A 24,200-nucleotide genomic window follows, 5' to 3' on the forward strand; every position below is an offset into this window, starting at 1 on the left:
TTTTGGGCCTACAACATCTTTCCTTCACAAAGACATTTTCTAATTATACTTCTAACCGTGGGGGTCAGAAACCACAAACTGTTTTTTGAAGAGAAACCACAGATACAGGCCATTGATTGGGTGTTTTTTTTATTCTTTATTAATTAGACTGTATATAAGAGGAAAATTATAGAACTGAAGTATTTTTATTCAAGTACATTTTTAAAGTAGGCCTACTTGTACTACATGAATTTGTTTTTCCCGAATATATATATATTTTACAGCGAACAAGATCTAAAAAAAGTCTTCAGTTTTTAAGTACTTCAAGGTATAAACAATATTTATTTATGAAATGTAGTGGAGTAAAAAGCATGACATATGCTTTATAATGTAGTGAAGTAATTACTAATAACACTGAAGTACAGATGTTTGAAAATGTACCTGAAAGTAAAAACTTTGCATAAAAATAAAAACATCTTCATAATAAAACAAGGTTCCCTCTCCCTCTACATTTTCTCTCTACTTTTAAAGTGAACTTGTAAGTAGATAATGCTACAGACATTGTAAAGTAGAGGCTTTCCAAGTTTTTGCAAATACATTTTTTTTGGAGGGTGTGGTGTTTGTGTTTTTGACTGTGCTGTGATTAAAAAGATTTTTAAATCTAGACACAAGTGCACATGTGCACAAACACACAGAGCATCATTGCAAAAAGCAAACTGCAATACTGTACCACTCTTTTTCCTTCTGAGGTTTAGACCACTGAAAGTGAAGATAAACAAACACTACCAGACAATGCAAAGTCACTGCAAAAGCTTTTACGTTGCAGACCCTTCTTGTTGAAGTTATGGCTAGTAAAAAGCCTATTAAATATCTGTTTTAATTTTTTCTAAATTCCGTTGAATTTTTATCGCAAATTCCCTTTTTGTTCCAATTGTGCTGTATTCTGTGTTTTCCATTTTTAATTACACGAAAGTAAAATATTATAGCCCACTTGAAACAATACTTAAGTACACTACAGTTTTCACAGTACAACTATGGTAATATAAACCAGTATCTTACATCTTTCTTTTGTTTTTTACTTACATTCCATGCCCTTCAGTGTTTATAAATAAAATTAAATAACCGTTTATCTTTTCTAAAGTTATGTTGAGTTTTGTGAAGTTTATTGAGTTTACTTTTCGTTTTAACGACTTCAAAAATTGCCACGTGATTTCCGGTAAGGGAACATAGGGAGAATGGATGCTCACTGGTTATTAAATGCATTGTGGGAATTTTTAGGGAACAAACGGACTCACTGATGAAGTCTCCTCCCAAGGTGCAATACGGTCCTGCTCCTCTTTAAATAACGAACCTGAGGCCAACAAATCAACAAATCAAGTTCTTCTCTAGACAATTCAGCTGGAAGTTCAAACCTGAGTAATGAAAAGGCAGATTTGGATGCCCTTACTTCCTCATTTACCTTATCACTAACAGAAGAAAATTAACTCACCAATAAAGTCTGAATGCCCCACAGAGCATTAAATAGCGCCATGGCGGATTCGCTATTTACACAGAAGAGTTGCAAGAGCAAATACATGCATAGGAATGCATTGTGTGGCGAGCAAGACACGAAACAAAGTCACTTTCTGGTGTAAGGGTGTAAGCCCCGGAGGGTGGTTTATTTAAACGGACAATCTTATGAAGCAAACAACCAGAAAGTATGTGTCACGCGGGGGAATCCAGCTTGGGCATGTGCTTCCGGGTACTCTCTGCTTGTAGTGAGTTTTCTTCATCCGTGTCTGGTGTTTCTGCCGGTTGTCAGGAGCTCGTATCTTTAAGAGAAGAAAGAAAGCAACAGGATTAGAGACGGCTCAAATATTGGAGTTAGCGCATGCCCACCCCATGGCTGGTCATTTGGGAGCAGCTAACACCATGCAGCGCTTACGAGACGGGTTACACTGGCCGGGGAATGAAGTGGACATCAAGGGCTACTGTCAGAGTTGTCTGAAATGCCAGCGTACGTCACCCCAATGTCCTGCCCCCAGCCCACTAATACCGTTACCCATCATTGAGGTGCCCTTTCGAGGGGATTGGGATGGATCTGGTAGCTCCGCTGCCAAAGTCTGCAGAGATCTCCCGGGTGCAGGATATGAGAGTCATCAAGCCCTGCCGTAGCCCATGGTCAAGACCAATCGTGATGGTTACAAAACCTGACGGCACTTTCCGCTTCTGCAATGACTTTCGGAAGCTGAATGACGTCTCCAGCTTCGACATGTATCGGATGCAACGAGTGAATGAACTACTGGAGAGGCTGGGAAAGGCGTGCTACATTTCAAAGCAGGATCTCACGAAAGGGTATTGGCAGGTACCCCTGAGCCCAGCGTCCAGAGAGAAGACCGCCTTTAGTATCGCCATCAGGTCACTGGCAGTCTACGGTCCTTCTCTTCGGTCTACACGGCGTGGCAGCGACATTACACAGCATGATGGACGTCCTCCTGCGGCCCAAACAGGATTACGCTGCCGCCTATAAAGACAACCTAGTCATTCACTCGAGGAAATGGGAGGAACATCTGGATAGGTTACGGAGAGTGCTCAGGGAGCTGGTTTGACAGCAAACTCGAAAAAATGCCATCTGGGACTGACGGAAGCACAGTACCTGGGTAACCAGGTTGGTAGAGGCCTCATCCAGCCCATACCAATAAAGGTAGAGGCCATCAGGGACGCCCCGAGGCCCCTCAACAAGACCCAGGTACATGTTTTTCTATGACTATATCCGCAATTTCTCTTCCATAGCCAGCCCCCTGACCGAACTGACCAAAAAGGAGCTGCCAGAAAGAGTAAACTGGACCACGCAGACTGAAGCAGCATTCCAGGCCCTCAAGGAAGCCCTCTCCTCGTCGCCGGTGCCTCGTCGCACTGGACCTCAACTGCAAACAACCTCCAAACCGATGCGTCCGGCGATGATTTGGTAGTGGTACTATCCCAAACCAAGGATGGAGAAGAGCATCCTGTGGTATACATAAGTTGGAAACTCATGCCGGCTGAGACAAGGTATGCCAATGTGGAGGGGGCCATAAAAAATTCCAACCGGGGTCCAGTCCGGCGTTCCAGCCGGGGTCCAGTCCGCTGTTCCAAACGGGGTCCAGTCCGGCATTCCAGCCGACGACTCAGCCGGCATCCCAGCCGACGGCTGGGACACTTTACATGGATCATTTGTTTATTTTTAATTATAGTTTTTTTTTAGTTAAACTAAACTGATTTGTCTTCAAGTGTTCAAAAATAAGTATTGTCAAACCAAATCTGTCACAATTAGTGTACAGAACCCAAATGCAGGCAGACACAGGATAAGACTTTATTAAACAAAAACAAAAACCCACAATGGGGGAAAACACCACACACCAAACAAGAATCAAAACTAAAAACGTCCTCGAGGGGAAATATAACAAGGTCCAAGGTAACTGTAAATAAAAGGTCCAACACACGAAGGGAACAGGGCAATCCAAAAGGTAATCTACAAAGGATAGACACACTGGCAGGAAAAAACATGGAAAGGATACGGGAAGGAATGAACCAACATGTGGCAAGGGGTAAGGAGACACTAAATAGAAAAACACTAATGAGGGGAGATTGCAGGGGGACTGAGACGGGCAGGTGACAAGACTACACTAATGGGAACTGGCAAGAAGAGAATGGGACAGGTGAGAGGGATGAAACACTATTGGGGAGCTGACGGAGATGCAAGGGGGCGGAGCTAAAAGACACCACACCGGAGAGAGTGCATGGCATTACAAAACCAAAACAATGCCATGCCCGTTCTCCACATAAAACACATGGGTATGTCATGATCCTGCCACAAGACTCGAAAAACATGACAAGAAGAGGCAGGACCATGACAAAATCATGTCGGTATGTGTCATGAGTTGGACAGGAGAGAACCCAATAGCAGGCAGACTTTAAATATAAAGACTTTAATATAAACAGACTCTACAAACAGGCAAAACAAAACCCACGAGGGGGAAAACAAGACAAGATAAACTAATTACTAAAACAAGGACACGGACTAAGTAATCTAGAAAACAAAACACTTAATGCAAAGACTAAACTACACTTACAAGACATGGGCCAACAGGAACTTGGCAGACAGCAACAGCATACATTGACAGAAACTTTCACTATAACGTTCACATACAGACAGCTTACAGATACAAGCACAATGAACGAGCACAGGAATGCACAATGAAACATGAGGAGTATTTAAAGGGGAGACAGACAAAGGAAAATTAATGAGGACCAGGTGACAGAGATCAAACACTAAGGGAAAGCTAATGAGACGAAACCGCTCCAAGAACAAGAATAAACATGACATGATAGCGGAATCATGACAGGCATGTATTTTGTTACAAAAAAATGCAGGATTGTTACAGTGTTGTTAGACTTTTTAGACTGTAAGTCATTTAGCAGACGCTTTTACCCAAAGCGACTTACAAATGAGTTAAACAATGGAAGCAATTGGACAACATAAGGACAACAAAAAGCATACAGTTAATGAAATAAAACTGCTCTCATTACGCCTACCAAACTACACAGAGGATTTTTTTTATTATAAAAAGAGCGTTTTTGCCCTTCTTGGTCAATCAATTTCGTAACAAATTCAACATAGATAATAAACCCAAAATAAAAAATTATTATTACTGATTATTAGGACGTATGTTGTCTCTTTTCACGTTGCGTGCCTGTCTGCATTTGCACGTCATAAACACACGACTTAAAGTCTTTTACAATGAAAATATACTTACAGGCTGCGAATATAAAGCGTCAGCAAAGTTTTAATGCTTGAAATGGCCCCACTATTTAACCAAAGCTTTCACGCTTGACCAATCTTAATCTCTGTTCCAGGTTAGTGAAGCAATCGTCAGTGAAATGCGCTGCACAAACTTGACCATTCGGATTGTACATTTCTGGAACAGTGTTGTTAATAAAATGTAGCCATTCGTTTTTAGTTGTTTCATCTTTTGGCAGGGCAAACAAAGAGTCTTTTCACAAACTAACACACAGCGTCTCCCTGACATGGCTGCGGCGGTGACGATATATTGAGATTTCCTCATTCGTTTAGATTTGGGCGGTTGGTACGTGATTTGGGCTTAGTGAAGTCTTGTTACGAAATGACGTACATTCGCCGGGGTTTGGTTACTCGAGGTGGTTCAGGCAGGTCTGGGTTAGCATTCGCTTTTAGATAGAATGCATCTGTGGTTCCGACCTTTTAATTTTATGTGTCTAAAACATACATGGGCAACTTATAACACACCAAAGACACAGAAAAACACGTATTCACGCCATATGACACCTTTTAACCAGACTGGATGCTGTCCAGTATGTTGTTCTGCATTGGAAACAGCTGGTTACATACAACACGTTCAAGAGTTTACGCAATGAAGGGGAGGAGAGATACCGGTCTGTAGTTAACAGTGCAGAATTATGAGTAATATGGGCCTCTTTGAAGACTGTGGGAAATGTACCATTGGTGAGAGAGGGTTGATATTGTGGGTCAGAGCGGGGACAACAGATGGAGAGGTGGCCTGGAGGAGATGAGTGGGGATGGGATGGGATCTTGCGGCAGGTAGTTTGGTGGTTAGAAGACAGGGCCTTTGAAACATCGTCTTCAGATAGGAGAGAGAAAGAGAGGAGCGAGCATGTGTCGGGGGTTTGGGAGTGATCAAGAAGCAATGGGGCTGAGATCTGACTGCTGATGGTGGCCGTTTCTTTACGAAGAAAGATGCAAAATCATCAGCTGTGAAGTCTGATGGAGGTGAGGGGGCAGGCGGGCAAAGAAGAGCAGAGAAGAATTTGAAGAATGTACAAGAGTCAGGTGAGTTGTTGCTTCTACCATGGAAGGAGACAACAGCAGAGGAAGAAGAGAGGAGAGACAGAGGTCAGTAGGTTCTTTAGATTTGCGCCACTTTCTCTCATCAGACCTAAACGTGGTGCTCACGGCGAACATCAGATAACCAGGGGGCAGAAGGGGATGCACTAGATGGCCTAGATGTAAGAGGGCATAAGCTATCTAAGCAGGAGGTTAGTGTGGAGCAAAGAGTGTCGGTGGTGCTGTAAGTAATCAAGAGAGAGAGTTGTTCAGAGGGAGGGAGCTTGGCAGAGACCGCAGAGGATAAGCAGGAGGGAGAGAGTGTTCATAGGTTGCAGCGGAAAGTAACCAGTGGGGAAGCATGTGTGGTTTCTGGAGAAGTTAGTTTGAGATCAAGAGTGATGAGGAAATGATCCAACATGTGTAGCGGGGTGAGTGTAGCAGTATCATCTGTTAATAAGATCTAGATTAACAGATTTATGGGTTGCTGAAGTGGGAACTCTCTTGAGGTCAAACGACACAGTCAGGTTGTGGAAGTCGGCAGCCTCTGGTTTTTCAAGGTGGATTTTGAAGTCTCCAAGTACCATCCTCGAGGAAGAATGACAGAAGCGTATCCAACTCTTACAAGAAATGTCCAAGCTGACCCGGGGGACGATAGATAACTGACAACATGAGTTTTAATAGGCTGGATTACAGTAACAGGATGTGTTTCGAAGGAGATTTTGTCACATGAGGGTGTCAGCTATTTGAATATCCAGTCATTAGGGATAAGTAGACTGGTTCCTCCAACCCTCCCTGATATGCGTGGGCTGTGGGAGAAAGTGTAGTTATTTGAGAGAGCAGTCGGTGTGGCAGTGAGCTCTGGCTTGATCCAGGTTTCAGTCCGTTCAAAAAGCGAAAGACCCAAATTTCTAGCAATAGCTGTGATGAAATATGCTTTGTTTACAGCAGATTGGCAGTTCCATAAACCCATGGAAAATGTAACTAAGGTAGTTGTGGATACTTTATTAGCATTCATATTTATTTATATTTAGCCTAGCATTTGTGTGGCCTTCAACGTGATACCGGTTATTAACGAGCAGAGATGGGGACAAGTCACATATGATCAAGTCCAAGCAAGTCTCAAGTCTTGTCTCGAGTCACAGTTTAGACAAATCAAGCAAGTCAAGTCATGGGTTCACCCTGAGCAAGTCAAGTCGAGTCCTGATAAGTATCAAGTCAAGTCAAGTCAAGTCGCAGTACTAAAATAAACAGAGGTTAATTTTTTAGATACATGTTTATTTTTGCACAGAAAATATGAACTTATATACATACATTATGTATCTTATTCACATTGCTATATATGAATTATATGCATATCTGTGCAACATTAATATCTGAAAATAAAAGTGTTGCTTACACAAAAGAAATCCAGTCTGAAATGTATAATACAATCTAATTCAATTTAATTGAAACGTCTACACAGAAATGGAAATACTTGTATCTGACAGAATGCATTTATACAGGCTATGAAGCTTATAAACTAAGAATTGTGATTGAAAACTTGACAATTGCATGTTTTAAGTACATGATGCTGTAATACTTGTGCTGTCCATTAAAGTGCACAGCAGGCCTATAGGGAATTTACATGTAGTTATGGGAATCCCGTATCATTTTATTGACTTCGATATTGAATCTTGTTTATTAAAATGAACGGATCTTTTTCATTTCGGTAGAATATAAATTAAATGTATGTTAATATAGCCCAGTGATGAAGTTATGATGCTTAATCATCACCTCTCCAGTGGACGCGCAATATGCACGTTTCATACGTAATATATAATCTGGGAATATTTGTTTTCTATTTGACCTGGTTTCATTATTTTACAGCACAAAACGTTTTGTTGTTATTGTGAGTATAAAAAAATGCAAACAATTAACAGATTCGAACTATGAAATTATTCTCGTCAGTATGACCGAAAAGGTTTTAAAGAGATTTTTAAGTGCAAGTGATCTCACCGGCGCGTCCACGTAAGCCGGTCACTCAGTATATAAGCGAGCTGCTATTCAGCTTCCACACGCAGTCCACACAAACATTTGAGCATGCGCACATTTAATATAGACATTAGCCTACATGTAATACAGAGAAGCCCTTCTTTATTTTAAGATGATTATAATGTTTTAAGAACAGAAAAATCCGGACTACGCCGTTATAGCCAGATTCCCCAATGCATCTACTTATGAGATGAGACGCCTATCAGTGATGATCGATTATCACATTTATAATAATAAAAAACAACCAAAGCAAAATTATGACAAACAGAAACGATTAATTCATTAAATTAGTAATCGTTTTATTACACTGACTATAAAGAAATTACTTTCTTATCTTTAGTTGTGGTACTAGTAATGAAATACGACGTTGTGGTTGTCGTGTCAGAAATCCTTGCGTTGCATACTCTGCATCTGGCAAATCTTTTGTTTATTTTCACGGTCCAGTTCAAAGTCCTTGTAGCCAAACGTGACTATCTGTGGAGCTCGACTGTTGTCTGCCATTGTAACGGCCACAACTGTTTCAAACCGCCTGTCTATCGTAACTGCTCTACAGTAATTGGCCGTCACCTTGTTTGACGTGGTTTGAGTTGAGCAGCGTTAAAGGGACACAATAATTATTTTAGCTAATTTCATTACTTTACAAAGTTCAAGTCATTGTCGAGTCTTCAATTTAAAGTCAAGTCAAGTCTCAAGTCACTTGCTCTCAAGTCAAAGTCAAGTCAAGTCATTTTCTTCAATCAAGCAAGTCGCAAGTCCTGAAAATTGCGACTCGAGTCAGACTCGAGTCAAGTCATGTGACTCGAGTCCCCCACCTCTGTTAACGAGTTGTAATGACAGTAGGGATTAAAAAACACAATCAAAGCAAAGAATAAGGAATGTACAAGACGAATAAAAACCTGCAACAAGCTGCTTCTCCCGGACCCAGAAATATGGTCCAATGGTCATTCTGTAACCACTAACTAATAGACTCTCACCTTTGACTAGACCTGTAACGGAATGACAGAAGCGTGAGATGTGCGGATCCATACGCATAGCTTTATTCAGAGACATGATCAAAACAAAGGCAAGGTCGTACACCAGCAAACAGGTATTTTTCAGACGGGACACAAGAGTAATCTAAAAACAGGTGGGGGTTGATCAAAGGCGAACATAATCCAAAGGGCTTGACAAGAGGGGTAATTCAATACATAGGCAGAAGATCAGAACACGAGGAAACAGTCAAGACTTTGACTACACTGTGGAAACTAGAACAAAATACTTCAACAACGACAGGGAACTCGCTCCGTAAAGCTGCTACAATTAACAGCATAAACGCTTAAACAATACCCTGCCCTGAATGGTTTTTTGAGTCTGATTCTAATAGTGGGTGTGATTGGTAGCAGCTGTGTGTGATTGGTTTCAGGTGTGCTTGTGATAGTGCAATGGAGCATGGGAAATGTAGTCCTGGGTGATGTGTAACAGTCTGTGTGCTGTAAGAGTCAATATAATAAAAGGGCGACCTATGGTGGTAATCTGACGAAAGGCCACGGGTGGCATTTGTGACAAGACCTGTGGTTTAATCTTGATCCGCATGCAATGCAGAATTGTATTTGTGTTCTCATTATGATGGAGTTTCCCGTTCACTAGGCGTAGGTTATTATGGCACTTTTAGAATCACATAAGCGTGTGTCATTGTCTCACTGAGACTTTTTATGAGTCACACAAAGGAAACTTGTTATTTTATTCCTTGTCCCTCTCATTTTCATGTCATTGCTTTTACTGAAAGGGTAGCTCTGCTCTTTCTGTTGTCGAACGACTGTTGATTAAGCTGAAAAACGGCACGTGGAGGACATCTGCTGGCTAACATGTATAAATGCAAAGACTCAAGTCACATTATAGCATAATGCTATGAAAATTATGATATATATTGCAAGAATTGTGAGAACACAATTCTCCTATGGAAACCTTTGTTTAAAATAATATACTTTTATATTTTACTTACATATCTTAAGATGCAAACGTTAATCTAACCTCAAAAGAAGATATTCTAAGAAATGTCTTAGTGGTTTTGTGTTCTTAAAATAGACGTTCTTCAAATGATCAACATTTGAGTTTTGCAGAAGTCATACAGATTTGAAACTCAATGAGGGTAAAATGATGAGTAAATGATGAGAGAATTCCTAAGCTTTATTGATGTTATATGTCCTGCTGAGATTCCCTGTGGCTAGGTACTGCAGTCTTTTCATTTCATTCATTTAAAGTTTTAATCAACAAAATCATAATTGTCATAGAGATAGCTGCATGCAATTTACAGTCAATATCAACTAATATAATCTCACATCCTATATAATATTGTACATTATTATACAGGGGGTTTGTTCTTTCTCTCCACTCACTCTTCTTGCGTTTTGCATCTCTAAAGGATGGACTAGAAGGAGAATTCACCTTTGACCCATAAGTTTGTGCCAGGCTGCGGCCTTGTCTGTCCAGATACAGATCCTCTGCAAAAAACTGGTTCTCTCTGATCACTTCCAGCCAAGATCAACTGGAGCCTCAACAAACTGCATCAGGACACTTTCTTCCTTTTGATTGGCAAGACGTGCAAGTGTCTTATTAATGGATTCATAGAGCATCATTAATCCTTTTAACAAAGGTGCTTTTCAAGTAAGAAACTGATGTTTGGTTAAGGCTATTGATGAAATACTGCCACAAATCCATGCTTTTTTCTACTCTCTGCTTCAACTTCAACCTTCTTCCAATGCTTGACTGTATATGTGTGTATGTTAGATTAGTATGTGTCTAGTCTAGGTAATAAAGTCCTGTTTTATTTCACATGTGACATTGTTTGTAGTGAATGCTCATAATGCGGAGTCCCTAAACATGGAGATTCTTGCTACCTGCTCGTAATGCTAAGTGATTTCCCCAAATCATAAAATTTGATCCAGATAAGTATAATTGATAATCCCAATTTGGGCTGACATTTTTTTCCCTTACAAAGGGTGGTGGAGAATATATTACTTTTAATTGTGATCAAAGCTCATGATAATTCTTACATATTTAATGAAGAATAGTGTTTAAATAATACCGTTCCTCATTGAATCCTCGACATCATTATAAACTATAAATGGTATACTTTTATTTTTATATACAGTGAAAACAAAACCTTGTGCTTTTGTAAAAAAATACCAGGTTGCTTTTAGCTGTCTCTGCAAGAATCTTTCTGAAGTATACTTTTCAAAGATAGACTGGTGGGGCGTATCCTACCTTGAAAGAAACATCTCCATTCGTTAAGAAAAACGTCGGTCTGTGTGGAATTTGTTGTTTTTTAAATCATGGGGAGTGCTCCCTGAGTTCTCTCTTCACACTCGTGCACAATATGCAGTCTTCATAGAGCTTTATTCTGCTTAAAGCAAAAAAAATCACACAAACAAACGTGTTCTTGCTCTTGATATACAATCACTGATTAACACCAAATGTTCGAGTGTGGATTAGAACCCTGAACCTTAGAAAGGCTTGGTGAAAGCTCTTCCGCTATACCATTGAGGAACACAAGCAGTAAATCCCAATTACTTACTCCTACTTTATACCAGCACTACTAATATTGTATTATTTATATTATATTAATACAGTCACCAGGGGCCCGCTTAATATGTGGGCTGCACTGTCCGTAGATACGCCACTAGTGGTGGAGCAGAGGTGTAACAGGGGGCAGGATGGAGGGCCAGGCCCATGAAGTGGTACAGGGTGTGGTCTGTGGAGCAGAGGCAGGAATGGAGGTGGAAGGCAAGGAGATCAGTAGCGGCCATTTTGGATGAGACAGGAAGCTCGGTGGATTCGGCAACAGCCCTGGTGCGGACAAACAGCGCACACACAGCAGGCCAGCAGCCACCACCAACAGAGCAGACTCCAAGGGAAGAACCTCAGGAAAGGACACTTCTGGGACCACCAGACGTGGGACCTTGGGCAGACTAGCCAACCGCACAGACAACTGTCTAGTGTCTGCCAAACTAGAGACTTGAACCTGGAACATCATGTGAGCGAACTCTGGATTGGTGGCCATCTTGTGAACGGACTCTGGGCTGGGGGCCATCTTGTCAACAGACACTGGCTCTGGCCTATCAGCGTTGGGATGCAGGCTGCCGTGCTGCATCCTGCGGAACCTAAAGGCACTTCACAACACACATCCATTGACAGAGTCCTATTGATGGTAGACAATAGGATACAAGAAAGAACTGTTTGGTTATAAGCATTCTTTCAATTATCTTTCGCTGTGTTCATCAGAACAAAGAAATGTATACAGATTTGGCAGATCTTACATTTCATATTAAATACAGTACAAAATGTCTTTACTCAAGTCGAAATTTCATAATCCGTAGAAAATTTTCCTTCATTTAGAAATTACTTTGTTTGTTCTGAAAACGTGCACAAAATAAGAGAGTTTACAGTTATATTCTCAGTGTTAAAACAGAAGACTCAGGACAATCAGGTAAGTAAAACCACAGTAGGTGTATTTATTGAACAGCAGACAAGGTTGACAGTTGAGTATACTTTGATTAGAGTTCTTGCAGGAATGTAGAGACAATGGATTGACTGATAGCTTCTCGTTACCAGGTTGGCGAACACTCGGAGGGCTGGGAGAACATGCTGCCATCCCAGGAGCTGTTGACAGGTGAGAGGACACACATCTTGATACGACAGGGGGAGAAACACGGGGCACTTTAGAGACACATAGAATCAGCCTTCAGGTAAGTATCGATCAGATGATAGAGTCCTTTCCCAAGTTGGAGACCAGACAATGTGACAGCGTGGTAAGTGCTCTCTTATACTGGTGTGCTTGGGTAAGATTACAAGCTCCAGTTGTGCATGATTTGAATTTTAGTGATTATGATCGCTGAGTGGTAGGAGATCCTGGCGTGCTCTTGACAAGTGGCAAAAAATTAGTAAACTGTGGTTATCAGAATACGACACAAATAACACTTTAGACATAAACATTAAAGGACCAGTGTGTAATATTAAGGATGATTTACTGCTATATCATAAGTATGTCTTCAGAGGTGTATAAAGACCGTACATAATGAAGCATTATGTTTTTTTTCACCTTAGAATGTGCTATTTATATATAAACACACCGGGGTTCGTTTTCATGGAATTTACCATGTGTGCGTCGCCATATTTCTAAGGTTACCCTAAACGGACAAACTGCTCTAAAAGGTGCATTTTGCATATACGTTATCTCCTTTGGCAAAGAAGAGAAACGTGATGACATATTTGTCTCGAGTCAGCCACCATAGTGCTTCGAAAGGGTGGGGTGGAGTGAGCCGTTGGTTTCAATTTACAACCTCACCGCTAGATGCCACTTTATTTTACTGACTGTTCCTTTAAGAAATCCTATCAATTATATTATGGTAAACATAACACGATAACAGTGTCATTTCAGTACCACCCATTGCTTTTCATCTTGCATCAATAGTGTCTAACGCTGCACTTAACAGTATATGTTGACCAATTTTTCAGGATTTCAAATGCAAGGAAAACTGCAAAATTACTCAACTCAACTCAACTCAACTTTATTTATATAGCGCTTTTTACAATTTTCATTGTTACAAAGCAGCTGTACATGAGACACATTTAATACAAGTATGAATTCTAAAGCAGCCCCCCCGGCCAGGCAGATAGTGCAAAACAATATGCAAACGGTGGTGAGGAACCCAAAACTCCCATCGAGAAAAAAAACCTCAGGGGAACCCAGGCCCAACCAGGGGATTCCAGTTCCCCTCTGGCAAAAGCTGCTGCCTCTGCACAAGCTCATCAGTGCTTGCACAACAAGGCTTAATAAAAATATAAAAATTAAAGATTATCATTAACAATCTAATAGCATTTGAAATGTTGTAGAAAAAAACAAAGTTGTCGCGTCCTTTATCCAGCTCTATCCTCTTAGCACTTGTCAGGTCACCGCTTCCCATTCTCAGCTCTGCCATCAGGTCTGGGCATGAACTGCATCCTGCGGTAACCTTGGAACAAAGAGACAAGACTGGCTGAGAGTAGAGTACTGTTCTGCACTCTTTGATGCAACAAGTACATCATTTGTTGTTGGATGTGTTCCTGGTTCCGGTTGATCTAAATAATGCAGCCTAAATCCTCTGAGGATTAATATTATGGAGGTGTAGTGTATGCAAGATTAAAAAGATGAGTCTTTAGTCTAGATTTAAACTGACAGAGTGTGTCTGCCTCCCGGACCGTGCAGGGAAGAATATTCCAAAGTTTAGGCGCTAGATAAGAAAAGGATCTACCACCTGCACTTGATTTTGAAATTCTAGGTATTACCAACTGACAGGACCCCTTAGAGCGTAATGTACGTGGTGGTCTGTAATACAATAGAAGTTCATTCAAATACTGCGGCGCTAGACCATGTAGGGCTTTATAGGTAATAAGCAAGATCTTAAAGTTAATGCGATGCTTTATAGGTAACCAGTGCAAGGTTGACAGAACCGGGGTTATATGCTCATACTTTTTTGTACGTGTAAGAACTCGAGCTGCCGCGTTTTGAACCAGTTGCAGTTTTTGTAATAGGCCCGCAGGGCAACCACCTAGAAGTGCATTACAGTAATCTAGTCTTGATGTCATGAATGCATGAATTAATTTCTCTGCATCTGACAGTGACAGCATATGACGTAATTTAGATATATTCTTAAGATGGAAAAATGCAATTTTACAGGTGTTTGCGACATGGCTTTCAAATGAGAGAGTACTGTCAAATACAACGCCAAGATTCTTAGCTGATGACGAGGATTTTATGGAGCAACCGTCAATCGTTAAGCAGTATTCTTGGTTGTTACGCATAGCAGTTTTCGGTCCAGTAAGTAACACTTCTGTTTTGTCCGAGTTTAGTAGTAAAAAATTGTTACTCATCCACATTTTTAAGTCAACTATGCAATCCTTTATTCGATGAAACTGCTGGGTTTCATGAGGCATCGAGGAAATATAAAGTTGAGTATCATCAGCATAACAGTGAAAGCTAATTCCGTGTCGCTTTATTATATCTCCTAGAGGTAGCATGTATAATGCGAAGAGCAGGGGTCCCAAGACTGAGCCCTGTGGTACACCGTACTGGACTTGTGATTTGCGGGACACCTCATTGTTTATTGCTACAAATTGAAAACGGTCGGATAAATAAGACTTAAACCATTTCAATGCTATTCCGTTAATGCCGACGTAATTTTCGAGTCTATGTAGAAGTATGCTGTGGTCAATGGTGTCAAATGCAGCACTGAGGTCTAGCAGCACCAATAACGAAATACAGCCACGGTCAGACGCTAAAAGCAGATCATTTGTAACTCTGATCAAAGCAGTCTCTGTACTGTGACATGCTCGAAATCCAGACTGGAATTCATCATTAATGTCATTCCTTTGGAGGAAGGAGCATAATTGAGTTGAAACTACTTTTTCCAGAACTTTAGATATAAAAGGTAAATTCGATATAGGCCTGTAATTCCCTAGTTCTTTGGGGTCGAGTTTGGTTTTTTTTAAAAGAGGCCTTATAACAGCCACCTTAAATGCTTTAGGCACATGTCCTAATGTCAGAGATGAGTTAATAATACTAAGAAGAGGATCTATAATTTCGGGGAGCATTTCTTTCAGTAGTTTTGTAGGTATAGGGTCTAGCATGCATGTTGATGATTTAGATGATTTAATGATTTTAGACAGTTCATCGTGATCTACTGTAGAAAATAATTGCAATTTCTCCTTAGGGGTGCTGTAGTTAGTTTGTTCAGCGGATTTCACTACAGGTTGCATTGTTATAATTTTTTCTCTTATATCTTGGATTTTACTTGTGAAGTAGTTCATAAATTCATCACTGTTATGCTGATAATCAGAATCTGACGTCGATGACGACTTATTTTTTGTTAATTTAGCCACGGTGTTAAATAAGAACCTAGGGTTGTGATGGTTTTCCTCTATTAGTGTTGAAAAGTAGGCGGATCTAGACGTTTTTATTGCATTCCTGTAATTTCGAGTACTATCCTTCCATGCTATACGAAATACCTCTAAATTCGTTTTCTTAAAGTTGCGCTCCATTTTACGGGATGCTTTTTTTAGAGTCTGAGTGTGTTCATTATACCACGGTGTTGGGCTGCTATTTTTAATTTTCTTTAAACGCAGAGGAGCAACTGTGTCTAATATTTCCGAGAAAGTAGAGTTAAAATGTTCAATAGTAGTGTCAAAATCGTCAACGTTATTACTCATGCTGGATATTTTAGACAATTCAGGCAGATTATCGAGAAACGCATCTTTGGTAGTTGAAGTAATCGTACTGTATTGTCTTTGTACAAAAGTCTCCGTACTGCAAAATTACTAGGCAACTTTAGCATATAAAACAGTAAAAAATAAGCACATAAACAGAACAGCATAAAGCTCATTTGCCGAAGAGATCCCTTTTGATTCAATTGGATCCTTTTCTCCTGGTTTCTCTGTTAAAACAACAAATGGAAAAAGATTAAACATTTTATCAATCATTAGCAACATCACAATTCTAACCAATAAGATTTGTGTCCTCTTTAAATACTAGTACTTTGTTTAGATTTTACTCACCCTTAAAAAAATAAAGCTCTGCACTTTCAGAATGTTGTCTTGAGTTGCATGTGATAAGACACTGATATGTTCCTGCATCAGATCCTTGAAGGGGTTTGATTTTAATGGAGTAGTTTCCATTCTGATACTCTTCACTGAAACTTGTAGCTCTTCCCTGGTACTCTGAACCAGCTTTTCCAGATCCATTGATAATGTCATACACACTCTTGCCATTACCATCTCTCCAGTGAACCGAAATCTCTTCAGAATTGTTGTTTGTGAAAGAACAATTCAAGACCACATATTCTCCAATGACACCCCCAACTTTTAACATCTGGGAAACTAGAAAACATGCAAATAAGTGCAAACACAGTTTGTCATTGTATTTGTGGCATTAGTTGTACAATGTGTGTTTGTTAATTGCTCACCTCCAATAAAAGTCAGAAGTACACAGATGATGTAACATCTGTAGAAACAAAAGTCATAAAAGGACATCAACAGCCTGGTGATTTTATTTCCCCATTTTGAGAAATACACAACATTTTAGTGTAAAATGCCAAACCCAACTTTGTTCCATGTGCACAAAGTAAGATCTATATAGAAATCATCTATGAATTTGGTGTAAAAGAAGAGTGGCCTTCACACAGCCGAGAGCCAAACCCTCAACACCCAACATCATTGTCTGACTTCACTGATGCTCGTGTCTACTCTGAATGTCAGACTATTCCTTCTGCTCCCACCTAGAAGTCACCCATCAAATCCATGTCCAAATTAGTGAACCACTGCTTTATTGGTAACACCCCATTCAAAAACCAAGAGTTACTCAAACTCAAAAGGTTACACTTTACAACAAGGACTCATTCATTAACATTACTTGCAGTAACAAACATGAACAACAAGCAACATAATTCTTGAATATTAACTAATGCAAATATTGTTGTTCATTGTTTCAGAACAAGATTTGATTTTAAACATGCATCACTTGTCATGAACCAGAATTAACAAATGATGTATAAATATTCATTGTTAATTCATGTTAACAAAATTTAAACAAAATTTAAATTTTGTTGGTGTTTACCGGCAAATAACAGTATATACTAAGAAACTAAGAGCAGAAACATGTTCTCATGGCATACAGTAGCTAATGCTAACAAGAAATAACCAAACAAACATTTAAAGTTTCCAGACCAATTAATCGTTTCTAAAAAGCGGTGTAACAAATGATTTGTATTGAATTCACTCTGACATTCACATTTCTAAAAACTAAATTATGCCTATTTTGTAAAAAATAAACTCCAGCTTTCCCGACAGGGCTACAATGACCACATGGCATTGTCCGTTTCGAAGCCTGTTTAATTTCTATTGAAATACATCAATACTGTACATACCTGTTTCCCATGTTGGTTTAATTTAGAATGAAAACCACCCAAAAGAAGCAACTGGACGATTTAAATCAAATTTTGTTATTTTTTTAACCATCAACCATAAGAGTGCGAAAGAGCGTGATGACATAACACGCATGCGCGTTACACATGATCATTTCCAATGCTTAAAGTATTTATGTACAATTTGATCTATTCAATGCACATTTAGATTTTCCATTGTTTTTACTAAAAGAACTTTGAGCTTCAAAAGTCATTTTAACAATTGTTTTCTCACAACTTAATAAGAATAATTATATTATTATTACTTCAAAATGTTTTTAGAAGAATATTTTAAAGTTTGACCATACCAATACCATTACACAAGTATACAAACTTATGCTTTTTTAGGTAGATACTTAAAACTTTTGAGTAGATAGTTTACCTTTTGATAAAACTTGCTTGTTCTTAGATAGTGAAGATAAAATACCTTTCTCCTCTTGATTTTAACTCTTTTACCCCTTTAAATCACATAGCTCCTGTTTTAGGTGTTTTTATTCAGTTGAACGGAGTCCTGACTGCCAGGTGAAATACTTTTAATCGTACTCTTGTCATGTTTGTTTGAACAAAAGTGGAAGACAGAAATGCGCAACCTCCAAAACATCCTTTAAAATAAGGAAGAGAAAATGTAGATACAGTGTTTCCAATGCCATTTATTTTGATGGCTCATCTTGTGTGTAACATGAACAACTTCTCTACTGCTGTGTATACTCAGGCAAATGGCCCAGGTTGTGTCCTAGTATTATAAAGAATTTGTTAAACCCTTTAATATATCTTCAACATTTTAAAGAAACTCAGCAAAATGCACCAGTAGAGACTAACTCATTTTTTAAGAAATATCAAGTTGGACATTAACTAATCAAGTTTTAAAAGCGGCTACTCAACTGAAACTGCCTTGCCATCAGTCACGGAAGCTGTAAGGAGGGGAAGTAATTCATAAAACACTGATTTTTATAAAGTCTGCATTTGAAAGTTTATTACTCTGAGCCTGAGGGTCTCAGAAACCTGCAGACAATTGTTATTGACAATTGAGTCTGAGCTTAGGCCTTCATACATCGTAATTCATTCGAATTGCATTTGATCTGTGGTAAAATATCTATAAATCCAACCGGAGATCTTTATTCTGTATCGTAAGAGCTTTCCTTTGACATGAAGAGCCCTTTGCCAAAACGCTATAAATCCATTTGAATAGTTTTCATGAAAATTACATTTTTTTACCTAGACCCATACATTTTATTAATATTCAATTTATCCTTTTAAATTGACTGTTGGCTCAGTCTGAACATGCTAAACAATGATTGTTTAATGAAACAACAATATTGTTGATTACTAATTCAAAGATTTTTTTTTTTAAACGCTACAAATCCATCCTTTAAAAAAAAAATTGTTTGTAAAAGGAAATATAGCGATTTGGCATGAAACATTGATGGAACAGTGAATAGGTTTATTACACAGCGAAATGGCATCATAAACTCAACGGCATGACAAACTCATTTTTCTCTTCTCAGTCCTAGACTGGCCACTAAATGTTATACCAAACAGTCATGCTGTGTGAGAAGAACAGCAATTCGACAGCCTTTAAGGTCTTGGAGTGTGTTCTCTACATTAAAGACTATTTTTCTAGTGCTACTGCTTAAAAACTGCTCTCTGGTTCTGCAGCTGGATACAATACAGGAAGATATGAGAAGTGTCAGACACTTACAGACAGTTACTGCAACAGGGCCTAAAGACCAAATTACACATCTAAGCTTCTCAGGAAACATTAACTGCAATATTCAGTGTATAACATGGATTGATGATTATAGATTTAGACAAAATCCAAAAATACTGACATCTTAACATGCACGCTCATAACACAGTGTCCTTACAAAACATGGTGCATTAAGATTCCAGCCATAATCGATTTATCCGTCCACACTGAAAATAAAAAAGGGGCATGGCATGAAAATCAGTTACAAAACACAGCCAATCAGAACGGATTTTCTCTGTTTGTGCACCCTCTCGTACCGAAGAGTGAACATACATCTTACAGACTTCTGTAATGCTGCTAACATTTCGGATTCTTAACTTATTGTAGTGGAGTAGGCGGGGCGAGACCGTGGTTCGAGACCGGTGAGTAAGCTGTGCGCACACCGGTCTCGAATCACGTAGGAGATTGGGAGCATATAAGAGAACGAGCAACCGGACCGCCAAAGAGAGAGGACCGGGCCAGAACATGTTTTACGTTTGTATTTATGTTCTTGTGCTTTGTGATTTGTTTTGTTCGCCGGCGGTCGTCCGTGAGGGGTCGCCGGCTGTTATTATTTGATTAAAATGTTTAAATGTGTGCCGGTTCCCGCCTCCTTTCTTCCTTTTATATTGATTTTCTACACTTATATAGCCAGTCTCTCTTCATTCATATGTAATGATTATTATTCATGAGGTGCAGAATTTCCATTTGAATGAGCTTTCTGTGTGGGCGAAGCTGTTAGCCGTGATCTTTTTTCCATTCCATTCCATTTTCTACCGCTTATCCGAACTACCTCGGGTCACGGGGAGCCTGCGCCTATCTCAGGAGTCATCGGGCATCAAGGCAGGATACACCCTGGATGGAGTGCCATCCCATCGCAGGGCACACACACTCACTCATACACTCACACCCTACGGACAATTTTTCCAGAGATGCCAATCAACCTACCATGCATGTCTTTGGACCAGGGGAGGAAACCGGAGTACCCGGAGGAAACCCCCGAGGCACGGGGAGAACATGCAAACTCCACACACACAAGTCGGAAGCGGGAATCGAACCCCCAACCCTGGAGGTGTGAGGCGAACGTGCTAACCACTAAGCCACCGTGCCCCCCTAGCCGTGATCTTGTATAATTAAAAACGGTTCTAAAATAGAAACCACTGTCGCTCATCACGTTAGAAGTTCATTTATCACACTTTCTCCATACGACTATATTTTGGATTTAAATTTAGCATTCAATTATAACAGTGCCAATAAACATTTTCATTGAACTTTAAGTTAATGTATCCAGATCTACCTGCACCACTCTCAGCTGGCCTCGAATCGGGTCGGTCTGGCATGGGAGTCGAGCGCACTAACGAGGAGGCTTAAGACCATAGTCTCTAGTGTCTGTCTCTAGAGCGTTCCTTGAGGTCGGGGAGTGAGGATTACACACTGCACAACACTTGACTAGCTGGCCTCCGTTTCACTCACCCCTCTAAACCTCACTCCCATAACCGGGTCACGGCACCAATGTTACCAGACCAACCCGGTGCAGGTAGATCCGGTTACATAAAAATTTTGTGTTGTGCACTGGGGTGAAAAACAGACACAATTCTCATGAAATAACAGGATTCAAGAAAGACAATAGTTTACACAGTTTTTCTCATCATGTTAATTCGATTAATTTGATTGCCAATAATCACATAAACAGCCACTTGTTTATGAATAGGAGAATAATGTTGCATGTGATCAAAATATAACTACAATGCGGGGAGGTGGACTTCCTCTCTGTGGATTCTGCCAAATGGCCCGCTCTTTGTTGTATGAGGAATTATCAAACATCAACAAATTTCTGCAGTGTATTTTATAGATCTATTCACCTGCTATCAAAATGTACAGACTTTAACACATCAAGTAACAGAGTTGGGACAGCGTGTGACCATAAACTGTGATCTAGATGAAGTTGATGAGGTTTATTGGTTATTACTGAATCTACCAAATCCTCCAGTGATGATGATTATTACTGTATGAACACAGGCATATTCCCAAAATTTTGCGACGACACCAAACTAAATGTTATTGGTAAGTTTACCTTCCCCGATCAGATGATTATATTTATGTTCACTAGGTCATGTTATAGAACAAATATTGGACTCTGTAAATGTGTTCATTGTTTTTTTACAGAACAAACTCAACCGAGTTCACGGAGTGTCAGAATCAGACAATAGTGAGTTATATTGCAATCAAAACATACTGAACAGAATCAGACACAATGGATGACTTTATTCATTATATCAGGTGTGCTGATTTGAGTTTTAGCCTTTGTAGCCATTGATAAGCTCTTTAATGTCACCGATTCTGAGCCTACGAGGGGGTAACATAACAAAACAAGGAAATAATAATATGACATGACAGAACTAAGACTAACTACACTTAAACAAGACTAAAGTTAACATTAGACAAATACTATGACAAGACAAGACAGGACTAAGACTAACTACACTTAAACAAGACTAAAGTTAACATTAGACTTGAACTGAGACTAGACTAGACATGAACTACGACTAGACTAGACATGGACTAGACATGGACTAGACTAGATTAGACTAGACTAGACTAGACTTAACCAAGCACAGAAACTCACCATACAAATGACAATGAACCAGCACGGGACGGAGAACATAGGGGCATTATAAAGGGATCAAATCAAGAGGCGAACAGGTGCAGGACATGATATCATTAAAAGCAAAAATAAGGAAATGAAGAGGCAGGGATAAAGACGAGACCGGAGAGAGTGTTTAGAAAGCCATAAGGACAATAATTGACTCTCTCCACAAGAAAAGAAGAGGTTCTGACATGATTCTGCCACTAGATCAAGAAAACCAAGACAAGATGGGGCAGAACCATGGCACTTTTAATGTTATAATAACATTAGATCTACATTAGTGTCGCTATGTTAACAGAAATATTAACATAATTCTTTACTCTGGTAGGAATTACATGTCAATACAATCGAGAACATCAAAATGCAGATTTAAAGCATACTAGATTCACATCCCTAAAGCAACTTGAAGAGCTAAAGTGCTGCACACTGGTAAAATATGCTCTTTTTTGGTCTAAATTTCTATTATATCTTTTTTAACTTCATACTACATATAGTCATTGTTTGGATGTAACATGAGTTAATGTTAATATTGCTTTCTACATTTTCATTTGATTTCAGTACACTGAGGTGCTGTTTTCTTCAGTCTGATCACAGATTCTTTGCTTGATTACCAAATCGTAACCATACAACAGCGCTCAAGTCCACTCCATTCTCTGTAGCTAAAAAAATGTGGTGTGGTTTTTGGCGTAAATATTTCGACTGGTTTTGGTCACCTGATCAACTGTCAATCACACAATCGGGTAGTTTCATTTTGTTTTCCTAATGTAGGCTAGTATCACAATTGCCAATATGTACAGACCGAAAATAAAAATAAAGTTGTTTTATATGTTCTATAATGTGTATTATAATGTATTAGAGATAAAAAGTATGTATAGGTAACACTTCTCAAAGAGCTGGAATTGATCATAAATGGCTCAAACATTTATTCATTTAGCACACATTCATCCAAAGCAACTAAGAAATGAAAATGAAATATCAGATTTCCATAACAGGTTAACAATACTAATCAGACTTGAATGAAACCTTTTATGATGTTCAAGGTTAAACCACCAGCCTGTAGATAAAGGTGCAACACTGAGACCTTCACCCTTTGTAAAATGAACCACCCAGGGTTTCGGCAGTGATGTAATAACTCATTGTTTCATTGTGTTCAGCTCCACTGATATTCTAAACATTGCTCACTTAAGTTCTGGTGTTATAAGATCTTCAGCAAAACCATGTGTAAAAAACATGGGTGTGGTCTTAGATAGTGCACTTAAATTTGATAGGCCGATATTTTTTTAATCAGTTGTAAAATCACGTTTTTACCAATTAAGAGCCCTGGATGAAGTAAAGTCTTTTCTTTCTATTAAACACTTAGAAACTGTGATTCATGCTTTAATTTCTTCTAGAATGTAATTCCTTTTATCTGGGTATAAATTACTCTTCATTATCCAGACTACAAATGCTCCAAAATACGTCTGCAAGACTTTAAACTGGTGTTTGTATAACACTCCTGTTTTAATGTCCCTGCACTGGCTTCCAGTCCATTCGAGAATTGATTTCAAAGTGCCTTTGCTTGTTTTTGAATGTATAAATGGTCTTGCTCCCCCTTATCTTTCTGATCTGCTGTGTGAACACGATCCAGGAAGAAGTCTTAGATCTCCTGATCAGAGACTGATAACGGTTCCAAAGTCCAAACTAAAATCCAGGGGTGACCGTGCTTTTGCGGTAGCAGCACCTAAACTCTGGAACAGTTTACCTATCCACATTAGAACTGCACAAACTTTATACACTTTTAAGTTAAGAAAGTATTGTTTTGCTACATCTTATGACATGTGATATTTCTTGTTTTATGTTGCTGTTGTTATTTTATTTTTACTTATAACATTGTACACATTGGTTAATCTGTTATTGTTTTTAACTGTGCTTTATAAATAAATTGAGATACATTTGTCTTCATTTCTCAATTTAAAAGCAAAGCTTTGCAGACACATATTCATTAGTACATACATGTTGATTAAT

At 39.2% G+C, this 24,200-nt stretch overlaps 1 protein-coding gene and 1 long non-coding RNA gene across 3 annotated transcripts in view; both read right to left on the reverse strand.

Moving 5' to 3' along the window:
- Positions 1–24,200, reverse strand: part of LOC130429885 (V-set domain-containing T-cell activation inhibitor 1-like) — a 101,114-nt gene that overhangs the window by 16,412 nt on the left and 60,502 nt on the right. The window lies entirely within an intron of this gene.
- Positions 15,447–18,403, reverse strand: LOC130429890 (uncharacterized). 2 transcript variants are annotated; one of them, XR_008907702.1, is made up of 4 exons: positions 18,251–18,403; positions 16,828–16,865; positions 16,421–16,741; positions 15,447–16,299 (listed from the first exon to the last, which is right to left on the reverse strand). It is a non-coding gene; the product is annotated as an uncharacterized LOC130429890 (long non-coding RNA). The 2 variants fall into 2 exon arrangements; XR_008907701.1 differs by having other exon boundaries at positions 18,206–18,403.

This window comes from Triplophysa dalaica, chromosome 10, assembly GCF_015846415.1.
Source record: "Triplophysa dalaica isolate WHDGS20190420 chromosome 10, ASM1584641v1, whole genome shotgun sequence".
NCBI lineage: Eukaryota > Metazoa > Chordata > Actinopteri > Cypriniformes > Nemacheilidae > Triplophysa > Triplophysa dalaica.